Source organism: Emydura macquarii, unplaced genomic scaffold, assembly GCF_026122565.2.
Source record: "Emydura macquarii macquarii isolate MOO-44397 ecotype Brisbane River unplaced genomic scaffold, CSIRO-AGI_Emac_v2 contig_75, whole genome shotgun sequence".
Taxonomy (NCBI): Eukaryota; Metazoa; Chordata; order Testudines; family Chelidae; genus Emydura; species Emydura macquarii.
In genome coordinates this window covers 8,773,396-8,789,413 of record NW_027130212.1, presented here as the reverse complement: position 1 = coordinate 8,789,413, position 16,018 = coordinate 8,773,396, and the positions used below count along the sequence as shown (strand labels likewise).

Genomic DNA, 16,018 nt, shown 5'->3' with positions numbered 1-16,018 from the left:
ACTATTTGCATTTCTGCTGAGAGTCACTCTTGGGTTAGGGAGTGGAAAGGAGAGATTGGAAAATGAGAATGAGTTGCACATTTAACTGTGTTTAGGGATGGAATAGTAGTGAAATGGCTGACCTTGTACATTTGGCATGTAGTCCTGTAACTACAAAAAAAGTGACTCCGATATTTTAAAATAAAACTTAATCTGTACAGGGCACACAGAGGGGAAGGTGTAAGAAAGAGAGAATAATTTACTATCATTAATAAAACTTCAAATCTATTTATACAACACTTACAATGATTACTGCTTGCATTATCTACCCTATCAATTACCTGTGTACAGTAATATTAGGTATAAAGCTAGCTTAGTAAAAACCTATTGTGTTCCTTTCTGAAATATTTCCTTCTGAAAAAGCAAAACCAAAGCAACATAATTAGTCACCAATCCCCTCAAGGTACAGAAACTAAACTAAATAGAAGCATGGAAAATGGCTTTAACATCCTTACAGGTTTTTCATTATATTATACCATTATACCCTGCAGGATACTATTTTTTCACCACTTCTGACTGGTGGATGTGTGTATTTGAAGGCATGTTTGCACCCTGCAAATGTTCCAGAGTAGACACAATTCTGCTAAATTATTTTGTACTAATCTACTCTGAAAACTCAGAGCATAATGGGCACCACTATAAAGTATTTAGGCAAAATGAATTAAGGTATCTTAAATAATATTTTAGACTAATTGTAAGTGCATGTTTCTTCAGGGAAATAATACTGTCTAGAGGCTAGAGCACAGGACTGGGAATTGTATTTCCTGGGTTCTGTTTCTGGGTCTGACACTTCATTGCTCTTGGTCATTGGTTAGTCATCTAGGGACAGATTTTTAAAGGTACTTAAGTGCCTAACTTCCGTTGATACCAACTGGAGTTAGGTGCCTACGTTCCTTTAAAAATATGGCCTTTAACCTCTCTATTCCTCAGTTTCCCCATCTATAAAACAGGTGAAATAATACTGACTCCACAGAAATATTTATACTTATGTGTAAAACACTGAGTTCCTATGATGGACATGAAATAATAGCAAAATATTGCTGAATATTACTTCTTTCTTTTTAATTTGACATTATATACATCATTTTTCCATTTCATAGATAGGACCCTCCACACACACAGAGATTAAATGACTTGCCCAAGGTCACACTGGAACACTGACACTGCCAAGAATTCAAATACAGATCTCCGGAATCCCAGTCCAGTGTCTTAACCACAAAGACATATTTTCATAGGCATTTTACAGAGAGGTAGAAAGGTATGATCATGCTAGAAGAGCATGTAACAAAAAGACAGACAAGGGGGGATTCTTTGGCAGGGAGAAGGGTAAAGATTTTCAAATTTAAAAATGTTCTAATAACCAATTGCTGTCTCTGTCTTATTCAACCTTATAGCATATTGAACCGCATTGTACCTGCACACCTCTTTCCGTGGAAAAGCCCTATCAAGTTTATTAGGGAAAAATCTGATAAATATAGAAATTTAATAATATTCTATTAAAATTACACTCAAAGCCTGATAACATAATAGAAAAAGATATCCCTTCTTTAGGTTTTTTGGGCCCATCCTATAGAATTCAGCAGAAAAAGTTTTTTTCTACTAAATTCTACAGGAGTTTTAAGGGTCATTTGCTATGATCTCTTTTATCTGAAAAATTCCAGAACTGGGCTAAATCTCTCAACATACACCATGTGTACTAAAAAGTCCTCCATTTCCCTGAAATTAAAATAATCTAAAGACATTCCATGCCCTCCTTCCCATTTGGATAAAACAGAGTTTGCTATATTATTTATTGGGTTTTTTTATTGTTTGTACATCTTCAAGTAGTGTGTTTATGCAAACAAAACAAAGCAAAATCAATACTGTTAACCACAAACCATAACCAAAAATCTACACCACTTCTCCCTCATTGATAATTACATTTCATCTAATTAACTGGGCCACTATTTTACACAATCTCCAAGCCAACTAAAACGTCAAATAGACCAGATGCGTCTTGCAGCAGATCCTTAAGGTTGCCAAAGTCATGTTTTCGTGGAATGTTAGTAGAAATGAGTCCACCACTGACAATGTTTCACATCTCTCCCCATATGAGTTCAACTCTGGGGATAAACAGGCAAAGTATTCTTGCTGTTTGCAACTGATCCAATGGGAATTTGAGGGTAAGACATTCTCAGAGATAGTCATTCTCCTTGTCCATTGTTTCTCTTTGCATAATACAGAATTTCAGGATAAATATATACAGCTGTTACATATTATATTTAAGGGGGTGTTTATATATATTATATAAGTTATAAAGCACCTGCCCATGTTCCTATTAAAATTCATTGGAGTTGTGCCATTAACTCCAACAGCAGCAGGATAAGTTAATTACTCTGGTGAGTATCTTGTTCAAACAGAGTAATTATTTTAGAAATGGAGAGAGAGAGAACTCTTGTAGGGGAATCCAGGAATGTCTACTCCCAGACATATTTTTGTGAAAACACATTTTGGCAAACATTTGTGTTTAAAGTACTTCTGAAGACTTTTGTTGTTGTTGTTGTTGTTTTAAATGAGCTAGGAGTTCAAGTCAGACCTTTTAAAGTCCGACTTTTTTTTAAAGTCAGACGGTTAAGTAATATCCAGAGTGGCTGGGGACAGACTCCACCAAGATAACAGAATTCAGTTTGCATGTTGAAGAGAAATCAGTAAAAGAATCTTTGTAAGGTCAACAAGTTTCCCTCAACATCTGTTCTTATATTCAAAGCATTAATTAGGCCAAGCATTGGTGCAAGAAGACAGCCAGCAGAGTCTACTAGCTAGCTCATAGGATAAGAGTCAGAAGACTTGTCTTGACTCTGACACAGTTGTATTTTAAACAGAGCTGCGAATTTTTCAGTTCTCTGGAAATTCTGAAAAATTAAAAAAATAGCTTCAAGTTAAACCAAAACCAACTTTTTTTTCAGACTTTTTGGTGAGTTGAAAAGTCTGGGAAAAATTGTTTTGGATTGAATAAAAAGTTTCATTTTGATTTTGGGCATTTGTAGCTATTTAAAAAAAAAAAAGCAAAGGAAATTTGGAAACGAAGGATTAGATTCACAAAGGGACTTATAGGTATGTCTACATGGGGGTGGAAGGTCCCAGAGCTCAGGACAGTGACACAGCAATTTTTAGCCCCAAGAGCCTCAGTCAGCTGATTCGGGCTAGCCAACCCAGATTAGCAACAGCCATGCCACAGGGTTTTTGTCCCCATGTATACATACCTTCAGGCATCATTCACAAAACTGAAGAGGAGGAAGTGGTGGTGCCTCCCTTATACGCAATAGCCCAGTGGTTACATCACTCACCTGGGAGGTGGCAGACCCAGGATCGAATCCATGCCTCCTCAGGAAGAGGGACTTAAACCAGGTCTCCCCACTCCTCACTAGGTGAATGCCCTAATCACTGAACCATTGGCTATTCTTGGATGTGTTTCACTCACTCTCTCCTATTACAGCTGTTCCACTTTGTATAAATAATTAAACATTTAGGGGGAGACAGAGAGAAAAGGAACGACTTTATAGCCTGATGGCTAGCACACTCCCCTGGGAGGAGGAACACCCAGGTTGCAGTCCTTGCAACAATAAGTATTTATTTATACAAAGTTGAACAAGCAAGACAGCTTGGGAGCACCCTTGCCCCCAGAATAAGCTCAGTGGTTAGAACACTCACCTTCCAAGTATGAGACCTGGGTTCAGGAAGTGAATCTGCAACAGACAGATAAGGAGGGCCTGCATGAACATTTTAGCTGTGTGAATATAAAAGAGGCTAGATCTTAGAGATGTGGTGCAGGAAACAGTAAGAAGACTTGGACACAGCCTGACTGTGTGGGTCTAGAAAGACAGTCAAAGCTGATGCCCAGCTTATGGGCTTAAGTGACTGGGAGGATATTGGCATTGTCTTTGGTGATCAGAAAACATGTAAGAGCTCAGTTTGGCCATGCTGAGCTTAAGGTAACAGCTGGACACCCATGAGGAGATGTCAGAGAGACAGGATAGCTTTGAGCAGTGGTTGGACTAGATGACCTACTGAGGTCCTTTCAACGCTAATTTTCTATGATTCTATGGTTTTGCTTGAGATTTTTAACCTCCAGGAGTGGGAATCTATTGTAATCCTTGTAATCTGAAAACAGGGAATTTCTCCATACTGTCTTTTCCCTTTTCCTGTGTTAGGTCAGGATAAGGATAGTTAATCCACAGAGGTCCCTTGCTCCTCTTAAAAGGGTGAGAAGAAAAGGTTTACATTCTGCAGCACCTCTAAGAAACTGAAAGAGAGTAAATAAAATATTAAGATTAGTGACAAGGAAAGACAAGAGAATATTTTAGAAAGATATAATCTGCACCAAATTTTGTCTATCTTCTTCTAAAAGAAGTGAGCAAGATCCCAGGAAAAGACGGAGAGGTTGGGCAGGAAAAGAGGACTTGAGAATGGCATTGGATTCAGTGAGGGAGAAGGAAAGAATAACTGTTTTGCAAGGTAGATTGCAGTGTTGAAAAAAGGGAGGCTGAATTGATTGTCTGGGAAGCTAGCATGGTCCCTGAATTTCCTCCAGAAGCAGGAATAGGGAAATTGGATATGAGGCAGTACTGGGATTTGGTTGGGTGGACATTGTGGAAGGAGTGAGGGGCAAAGAATTCAATGAATGTATGGACTGTATGGAGTTTAGATATTCAGTCCTTGAGTTGGGAAGGTGGAGAGAAGGGGCTGAAACCTAGGGGAAATTGATGGAAATGATAAGAAGGGTGAAGGTCTGCACAGTGTGTGCACACAATACTGATAGAGATCCGAGAAGAAATCAGTGAGAAAGAGGTCAATAAGAAAGAAAGGCTCCATGAAGACAAGGTCCAATCAGTGGTCATTTTTGTGCACAAAAAGTGCTTCTTTTTGGTTCATTTGCTTAGTCCACACCTGATGTCAAAATCTTATGTCAATATTTGATGTGGTGGATGTCTGATATCACAGACTGAGAAGTTCTGGCATGGAGCAAACAGGTAACAAAACAAAGATCTTGTTTCCATATAAATAGTTCTAGTAATCTGTGGTCATGTTTGGAAATTGTATCTTGTATGCCATATCCAACAATGTAAGGAAAAGTTAATATCTTTTACACCTGTTAACATTGCAGAGCCAAGATATGGGGAAGTGAACCGGACTGGCCCCTGGCTTGGACATCAGAATTGTTATTGAGGTTAAATTACAGACTCTCTATTACTGGTAGTGATGCATGAGTTAGAAAGAACCAAACTTGACTTTTAGATTTCAGGCTAAGTTTGTAGGGCTAGCAGAACAATTTTTTTCTTTCTCTCTTTTTTTAAACTTGTCAATGAGCAAATGTGATCTGGAGTCACTGACAGAATGAACATGGCACTTTATGATTCCGGTGCCTCAAAGGTACTTCTCAGAGAACATGTGCACTTTAAAATTAGGAATGGATAGATACTATGCTCAATTAAAAAGAAATCTTCTCCTCTGCTCTTGTCTATTACCAATCCATCTCTGTCCCCCATGTCATCCAAAGCCACCAAAAGGTAAGTTTTGGCAGCCTCTCAGCTCTTCCTTGAGAGCATTCTTATTCTTACAACACACTAAGGATCTTCCTTTTTATTTATATTCAGAAATCACATGGGGCTCTTGATCAATCTTGACATCCCTTTTTTGTTTTTTAATGTAGAATCATAAAGAGAGGCTGGGAATGGCCAATGGGATGGATTCCTCAGTTCCTCTTTCTTTTAAATAAAACAAATATTATAGAAACATGATTAGAGCATAACAGTGTCCAGTTATAACCATCACTTGTATCATCATTAAATCATTTGTCTGAGCCCATATCACTGTCATGTTTTATCAAAACAGGTTAGGTACAATTTCCTTTTCCTGTTATTTCTTTTTTGCTACATTTTTTAAGATTGAGAAATAACATCAAGCCATGCCATTTTCAGTCATTCACTAGTTTTTCTGGTGGTCATCAAAACCATGAAAGTAATCATGGAAGAGGGAATTTTAAAAAAAGAGTTTCTTCACCTTCACATATGTCGTTTTCTTCATTACTCATCCTGCACTCAAATTGCCCCATTATATTATATTCTATCGGAGCCAAATCCAAAGTCCATTGAAGTCAATGAGATTTTTTCCACTGGATTCAGTGGACCTTCAGTCATGCCCATAGAAAGCAGTTCAAATTAATCATCAAAAGGTGCCGAGAGTTTAGTGAAATTTATTATACAGAACAAGTTATGATTGTGTGCAGGAGGGCAGAGTATGCACTGGTACATGCCAATGAGCCAAAAGATGATGGGACGCAACATGAGAGGGTAAAATGGCATCCCCAGCACCTCACTGTGGCTTGTCATACTGTGCTTAAAGTAGTCATTTGCTTTACCATGAGACAAATAGGTGTGCTCTGAGGTTTATACGGATAGATGCCAAATCTTCTTTGACTGAGTATTACAGGAACTCCTGGGAATAACAAGAATGCTGTCTACAATACACACACAAAAAAAAAAATCTCCATTGTAAACATAATTCTTAGTTGGTGAGCATGTGAAATCTCTTAAGGGATGACTATACTTTTATGCAAAATTTGCCATTTGTATTTGTATATGAAGTTTAGATGTGCATGAATAATAAAATTGGTTCTACTATTTTAATTATTTTTCTGGCTTTAGTAAGAATTACTTTACATCCTTAACATTGTCAAAAAGGGCCAGATGGTACACACAGAAGAAGCAAAACACAAATTCCCAAATACAGAATAGCATATTTTAAAGGTGTAATTAATGTAGCTGCCACAAGTATCACTGCAATCATTTTTACATTTTATTTCTTTATAATTAGGGGGGAAAAAGAAGAAATGAGCTGAAAATGAGGTGCATAAAATTAATTATGTGTTCTTCACATCCACAATGCTTCTCCCCAAACAGCCACCTGATGGAAATATTTCAACCTCAAGTACGTGTCCTCAGGAGGCACAAGCCAGGAAAAAAAGAGCAAAACTTTCTTTTGGGATGATTGCAATTCTAGTGGAGAGGTCTCTCTGCTCATAAAGGAGCATTTGCAAAAGTACAGGTGTGCATTCTTCTTCTTTAAAAGCAAGATTAACTTCCACATATTGTTAACAGCACCACAGCCATAATGATCACTTCACTTCAGTACTTTATCTTAGTGAGGTAGTTTTCTAGCTTATCAAGAGCAGACAATATCAGGCTAAAAATTCAGCATGTCTTGGGTAATAAAGGTCTATAAATAACCAGGTAAGGAAAAACTAGGACCCTGCTCCAAAGCTTTGCTCATCTCTAGAACCAATTTCAAACCAAACCTTTTGTGGTTCAAAAATGTTCTTTCCCAGAAACACACACAGCGGAGGTCCAACTAATCCCTGGCTTCTCACACTTACTGTTTTCTACTCTGTCAATTTGGGAGTAAAGAAGGAGCTCAATGGCTTGCTACTCCATTTTGGGGTCCTTCCTTCGGAGGATGTTCAGAAGTTCCTTCCTCCTTTCATGGCATATCTGCCACTGAGTGCTTTAGTGGTTTAAGTGCCAAGAGCAGTATCTGCACGAGGACAAGCAAACCATTTCTTGGTCCCATTGTTTCTGAGTGGCATGAAGAGCAGGCCACCCCAAAAAGATGATAGATATTAGAGGTGTGAGGAAGAGTAAGCCTACTGGCTTCCCTTGTTCCCTGATGTGGAATGGAGCAATCCTTTGTGCCTCTTTCCCAGGAACACAACCCAAGATAGGGAGTGGCTATCAAACTGTTTTCATCAGGACCTATTTATAATCATAGCTTTTGTCCCATGTTCATATGTACTAGAACATACTTATATATTATTAACTGGCTATACAGATACATATCAATGAGATGAGTTTGCTTGTTTCTGCATATACAGCTTATCTAGGAATTGAAATAATGTCCCAAAATTAAATTGGAGAATGACCTGCTAATATCCCCCTTGTGGAACATGGGGATGGGTAAATGGAAGGATAAAGGATCAAAGGGAACTCTGGTTTCCCCCTCCCTGAGCATGTTCCCTCATTCTGTGTCCCCTTGAGTACTTGCCACAGTTTCCTCCTCCCTCTGCAACTCCAGTTTACTTGGGCTCCAGCAAGGAAGCACTGAGAGCAGAGAAGACAGTTCCTCAGCCATCGGTACACTGATAGGACAGATCTCTGCAGGAAAATACAGCTCAGTACTCTCAGTATACTCAGTACAACTGAGTGAGTGACAGAGACTCTAGTCAGATCTGGAATAAGTACATAGGGAATCTGATAGAAAATCCCAGGCAGTCATTTGCATTGTCTTATTTTCAATATTGTAAATAAAAGAAAGAAGAGTTGCAGGCCCTATAGTGTATGTGAGCCTGAGGCAGGGAGTGTTATGAAGGAGAGAGGCAGACAAGGAGAGACACTTGTGAGAACCAAACCCAGCTTTAACCCAAATTCTGAACTGTTGAGGTTGACACACCTATACCTACAAGGTAAGATTTTAAAAACAGGTTTTGATTAGTTTGCAGATTAGTAGTGATAGTGTGCATAGGACAGAAAAAAAATCACTTATGATGGTGTGCAAATTTGGTAGCTAAAATGATCCTTTGTGGCAAATCCTCATTTTTAATACACCACCAACCCCCATTAAAACCAACAAGAGCAGGCAAATCACTACACGTCTTATGAAAATTAGCTTCAGTATTGGCTCAATTACAATTTTAAAACATGAATGATTAGATTTCTCTTTTTATACACTCTTCTTCCATATTGTGAGCCAATTATCTCAAGATAAAAAAATTCCTTGTGTTAAGATTAAGGTATTTTTAGCTAAAAATAATCTGCCAAACATGACTTAATTTGAGCTCTCTGGGCCTGCTCTGGCTCCCTTTGGGATGCCTGCCACTGATATCAATGGGAGAAGGATTGAGGAAAAAATCCTTGCGGGGGAAAAATCATGCAAAAAGAATTTTTGAGCAGTGTGATTAGAAGAATAATTAATGCATTTAGGCTAACAATTTGTATCAAACTGATGCTCTTTGAAATGGCAGTGCTAGCACTCCTCGAACTGTGTGTTCAGTTGCTGATAGACTCTACTGTGAGTATGACAGATGACTTTAATGCTAAAAAGTGCTGTGTCAGTCAAGACACAGCTTGAACTGAATATAGTGAGAAGTCGTAGTTTTGCTGTCTATGTTAACTTCCCTTTAGCTATGACACATCTGTTCATATAGAGACTAATCTAAAGCCCATGCAAGTCAATACCACTGATTTCATTAGGAAGTTAATTCAGTCTGTAGTATTCATGGAGACTCTTTTCAGAGTGTTTAGGTGATTTAGGAGCATGAGTCCAACTGAAAGCCAGTGAAACCCAATTATATTCTTGTCCCTTTGCTAAGTGGTAGTGTATTTTGGAGCCAGGTGGTTTCCCATTTGGAGCATACACTGGTGACGCAGAATCTATTTTTTCGTATTGCTATATATTTACAAAATGCACAGGAGTGCTGTTTCATGAAACATCCTATGAATAACAATGAATAGTCATTGAGCTAGAGAAGTAGAGTAAGAAAGACAATTACCTCCTACCCCTTTATAAATGCCTGAAAAATCCGTATCGGGTTGAACAAAACATATTTTCTTTGCTCCAAAATTTCTTTTTATCTTTACTGAAAATTTTCACCATTTTTGGATTCAGCTCAAACTGAACCAATTTAAAAAAAATTTTTTTTTAAACTGCTAGCAAACTGATGAATCAATTATTCACCCATCTCTACTTATAAGTAAGAGTCAAATAGTTAAATTGTTTTTTAAACTTTTTATTTAGAGAAAATGAAGTCCAGTTAGCATGTTCACATGGGTTCCATAATAAGGATGATACAGAATAATAGCTTTAAAGAATAAATCTAGTTTCTTCCAAGAATTTTTGTGATTAAACTCCTGTGTGTGTCAGAGGCTAGTTTGTGGCCTGTCTGTGCTCCCATGTAGGAGAATAAAGATGTGTAATTCATCCTTTATTTCCCTGTGTCAGCTACCTGTACAGTGGGTCTTTTCATATTAGCACTAAGTAGTTAAACAAAATGATTGGGTCATTAAATAATATAGCATTCAGAGATAAATACGCGACTGACCTTGGCTTATATCTGAAGTTTACATCTGAATTTATTAAACTTTGTTTGTTTGTTATTCACTTTGTTTTCTTTATTAAAATAATGAATTCTTTGAGAACATTGAAATTATAATTTAAGTAATTATTGAAATGTATAAGCTATGAGTATGAAACTACATTTCATTTTTGTAAATTTTTATTGTAGCTAGGTTACTCTCATTTTTAAAGATAATATAATATAGCATATTATATTGTGTATAATATATTTATTTGATTTTTTTTCAAAATGGCTACTTAAAATTCACAAACAATGCATCTCTTTTATCTAAATTAAACCCACAAATGCAAGAAAATTAAAAACAATGTAAAATATGTCCCCTCACTACATGGGTAATCTGAGAAAGGTTCTTAACCATGAAAGCACATAGAGTCCACTTAAGAATTATTTTAAATGTTCTTGTATTTGTAGGTTCATCTTGATACTTAACCTTCCCTTTACAAATACTTATATGACTTAAGAAAGAAACATCAAACACAATGAGCAGCTACTATACTGTATTCATAAGAAGACCATAAAAGTGCCGAGGAAGATCCTGATTTTGCTATAGAGTGATATACAGTAGCCTCCTAGACACTCCTTGTATCATTCTGCAGAGAATTATTATATTTTCAGTGAGGCCTTTCTGTATATGGATAGAAGTGAAAAGGGATTTGAAATAATTAATTTTCCTTAAAAGCATGTTAATCTAATGAAAGTCTGGGAACATAACATTAAAATAGTAAAGAGGAACTGTACCAATAGACTCTAACAACAAGTCACAGCTTTCCAGAGGGACCTAATACATGTTGTATGCAGTCTGCATCTGCACATATAAATGCTCCTTAACTAATAAGTCAAGCAGAATACCTTGTTGTTCCGCATTGTAAGGTTCTCACTGTAATATGATGGAAAATTCTAATTCACAGAAGAGATTTTACTGAAACTTCTGATATATATATATAAAAGCTCTTTAAAAATCATTCAAAATATTCTCAGATATATATGGTAGCTCTGTATCATTCATTTTCTTAAATGATTCCTGTAGATATTTTCATTGCATTTTAATGAGCTCAGTTAAAAGGCACTTTATTATTAGCAACCACTTTGTGTTACTGTTAATCATAAAGTGTGAGGTTCCCCTCTGCAATCTGGACTGGTGAATTGCTGTGTCACCCCAATCCCCCACTCCTGGAGCCCATGATACTCTTCTTTGCTGTGTGAACTCCCACTCCTGGGCAGATCACGCACAGCCTCCAGCACGCAAGTTGCTCCCAGCTGAGTTAAGCGGGTGCTCCTGGCAAGTCACTTTTTAGATTATGCAACAGAATGACCACAGCCAATACACTCCAGTCCCAGATGCAACCCTAGGAACTTCCATCTTACAATGTTCAAGGTCAGGTGACAAACAATGTCCATATATGATTCCCTCCATGCCCTGAGTCACTGAGGTCTTTGGGGATTCATTTGTTGATGTCTAGGCCAGTCCTTGGTTCCAGGAATATTGAGCTGGCTTGTTCTGTGCAAGCCCTAACGAGGTGTGAACTGCCCCTCTGCTCAGAGAGCCTTGCTTGGATATGTTTTAAGCCATGACACACATCTTTGGGCATATCCCATAGCAAAGCCTCATGACCGTACACATGACATTGCAACAAACATATTACTATAACAACAATGTTCAGTATGTCATGAGCATTCCAGAAACATCTTACATGACATACTTTGCATTAAATAATACACAATTACATTGTAACGGTGATCATGGGGGGTGCAGTGTGTCACAGAAGGATACGATTCCTTTGTTTTAGTAATAAGAAATTTGTTCGGGTGTTTCCTTTCATTTTCAAATGCATGAACACGTTAAGTATTGTATAGTGCAACACGTCTTTTCACATCATTTGCATTTTAAAAAAAAAGCCAATTAATAATCTACTAGTCCGACTAAAAGCTAATTAGGCATGATGTAACGCACACTAAAGTCAATAGAAAGACCTCCCATTGGCATCAAGTAGGCTTTGGATCAGACCCATTGACAGGATTGTTGCCATGTCCTGTCCTGATGTATTCCATAATAAAACATTGAGGCCCAGATCCACAAAGATAGGTAGGCACCTAAATCTGGGGTTTAGGTATCTAAATCCCAGTTTTAGGCTCTGCTGTGATTCCTAAAACTCCTGTCAAACCCTGCAGGTGCCTAAACTCTCTCAATACCTATGTTTTCAAGGGACTACTTCCCTAGGTGCCTAGGTTTCTGCCTATGGGTGTGTGCACCGTTGTCTCACTCTAAAGAGTGATTGGAGCAGGGTCTCCCATTTCCCAGGGGGGTGCCCTAACCATCAGGCCACAGTCTCTCTCTCTCTTTCCTTCTTCCTCCCCTCCCTGGTCCAATGGCTCATTTAAGTATTTATTCAAAGTGGAACAGCTTCAACAGGGGAGATTGAGGGAGCCCCACATAGCCTCAGTGGCTAGAGCACACTCCAGTGCGGTGGGAGACCCCCCATTCAAATCCTTTCTCTCCTTCAGGCAAAGAGAGGGGGAATTGAATCTAGCTCACCCACATGCCCGGTGAGTACTCTTAACTATTGAGCTACAAGTTATAAAGTGGGAGCGCACGTGCACATAGGTTTTGTTTGGATTGAGGCAGATGCACAGCTCATTCTTCCAAGAAACTTAGGTGCTAAACCTCCTGACTCCAGGAGAGGGGTTCCCAGGTTCTCCTCGGATTAGTATTTCCACTTGGCTAGCTTCTGTGTCTCCCCACCTAGCATGTTGGCGTCTGTGGATTGCATTTTTAGGTATGTATCTTTCTCCATGAATTATACAGGGAGCCTAGACACCTAATCCAGCTTTGTGGATCACAGTGTTGTTCCTGTGATTTTCTCGGTGCCTAAAAATTGGGCATTGCAAAGCTCAGCATTGTAGCAGCTACGTCTGTCTGTGAATGCCTTATTATTGTTAAAAGTCTATTGATGTTTTTAACTAGGAATTTTAAATATCAATTTGATGACCTGACAGCCTAAGAATATATTGTTCTTCAATCACCAAGGCCTACAAATCAGAGAGGAAGTGCCTCAGATTGCAAATCTTCCTTTCATTGCAAGGAGAATCAAGCTCCTCTAATGGATTATCTGAGTCCACTACTAGATCCCTCTATTGTTATCTGTCTACCTCTTTTATTCCTAGTCTGAGTTTGGATATAAAAAAAAATTGGCGCTAGGCCCATTTATATTGATACCACCCAGTAAGCTGCCAAAATAGTTGTGTTAAAATGAGACTAACCAGCTTCCCAGCTCACAAGTGAAATCTCATTAGCTGTACAGCTACCAAGGATTCTGATGTCCTTGTCTACAGCAAGTGAAACCTGTGATGGAAAGGAAAAATCTGAGGCTCTCAAAAAATGTCTTGTGGTGTGAATGCGTGATTCTTGTGAGCAATGTGCTTAGCTGTAGACTCAGATAGCAAGGAAGTTTTGTATTGATGGTATAAAGTGAAGGTTTGTCCTCTTAAAATGTGCTTTTTTAAAACAAATTCAGAAGGAAAAACATGTATGTAGAATAATAAATGCAGCATATAAGACAAAATCTTTAGCTCATTTTGAACAGGTAATATTCTTACATGCTCTTTATTATAACACTGGGTACTAACGTTATTGGTTCACCTCACTAAGTAAATGGAAGAGCGAATAGAAACATGGCAAATTTTCCAAATGACTGAGTTGTAGAAATAACTTTCCATTGATCAGCTATAAAAAATCAGTGTGGAAACAAACATATAGTTTCTTTCATATATGGGGGTGAGCAGATGTACAGTTGGTCTTGGTATAGACTGCACTACAGTATGTGGGAAAGATGTAATTATCTATATTCAAAATAATAAATCATAGTCTTATGAGAAGAATACTCTGAGTGGCCCAAATAACCTTTCCTTTGTCCTTGTCTGGAACTTAAAGATCAACAGATTTGCTACTGTTACCACCACAAGTATGGATCAAATGAGCAAAACTAAGAATAAATCTTTCAAGTAAAACAAACACCAACAATCACCTCCTGTTCCACTGACTTCAATGGGAGCCAGATTACGTTCCATATACTGTGTACATTTTACCAGTCATGGCATTTGAGAACAATCTATATACATTTTTGCTGCTTTTATGTGCAAAATGAGATAGATGAGTGCCTGATTCACAGATGTAAATACCAATTTGTATTTGCATACATGGTGATTGCATGGTTAAAATGAGATGCTTCTTCATGACACTGTCATACTATGTATGACTTAGTATGTAACTGATATATTTCAGGTAATTTGTTTAGCTATCTAGATATGAAACAAAATACTTGTGCTTAGTGTATTGATGAGTTTGCACAGGGCATTAGTAATTATTCAAGAGAAGGCTAAAGAATACTTTGGTTCTGTGCTTTGTTTGATAGACTAAATTTATAGTCTTTGGGTTAGCCTGATCAAAAGTAACAGTACTTTTAGATCTCTTCAGTGACTTGTTTGTTGATTATACAGGTATGATACTTTCTAGTTAAGTTCATGAGACCTGCCTGTAATTAATTTAAGGTAATGTTTATCAAGACTTCTTTAATTCACTAAAATTGAGAACCATTCTAGCGTACAAAAACTAAGGTCAAGTGGTAAAACTTTAAAAAGTGATCAGTTGTTATCATGTAGAAAATCTGGAAAATTTACCTATAGAAAAAAATTGTGTGAAAATTCAGTACATTAATAGTCAATAATCCCTGGTCTACTGAATCAGTTTAGAGTCAGTACCAGTGAAGTAGCCAGTAAAAGAGGTCTTCATTCATCCTCTAGAGCACAGTATTTTGAGGTCTAATTAAATAGGACTCAGCTCTGTGAGCAATGAACTGCATTGGTTTATGAGAAGAGGGTTTTTTTTTTATTATTATTTTTTAATTGTCATAGCTACTTCCATTTTTTCTAAATTAACATGGATACATTCACTTGAATAAAACAGAACCTCTCTAATTCACAGTAAGAAGGAAAGACCCATTATGAATTCTTAAATATTGTGTATTGGTGAATAAATGCAGTCAAAATTCAAAGATAATACATTACAAAATGTAATTCATATATGTTGATAATTATAGCTAGTTTCAGTTACTTATCATGCTTCAAGAAGCGCTGGTAATGTTCAGTAGCATGCTCTGAGAAAATAATGAAGTCTTAGTAACACGAGAAAAGATGTCAGACTGCTGTTAAATCTTTGCTGAGAGGTGAGTGAAAAGATCCAGAGATGTGTGTTTTGTGTTTCTGTTTGTTTTGTTTTGGGGAAAGATGTGAAAATTATATTGTGTGGATCAGACAGTTTCTAGAGTGTATAGGATAAAACATAAACTCAAACATGTCAAGTATCTTAAGAAGGTGAGTTTAAAAAAAATCTTAATTCATTAACATAGTATCTGCCTAAGATGTAGGATAACATCATTAGGTCATAGGAGATCATGTAAACACAGTGGAAACAAAACTGTAAGTTCCTAGGGACAAGGGATGTCTTTATTTGGTTTACTGTATAGCACCAAACACATAAACAGAACTAAACAAACAAGATGATTATCTCAAATGACAGTATGCCATTTACAAGACATCTAAAACTGTCATCATCATAAGGAAAAGTAAGTTACCCTATATTCACTCCTAGAGCCTTAAAATTTTCCTGTCCTGTGAGAAGACCGTGTCTTTTTACAGAAACTCAGTGTTACTCCATAGAATTCACCCTGCCGGGCAGGGAATTCTCTAAAAGACAAGGGAAATAACAAGGCTCCAGGACTACCTGCTTTTTTATCTAAAATCAGGAGAATATATTTTTTC

General features: G+C 37.4%; 1 protein-coding gene across 1 annotated transcript in view; it reads left to right on the top strand.

Moving 5' to 3' along the window:
• The window catches only part of ROBO1 (roundabout guidance receptor 1), a 935,708-nt gene that overhangs the window by 465,535 nt on the left and 454,155 nt on the right, over positions 1–16,018 (top strand). The window lies entirely within an intron of this gene.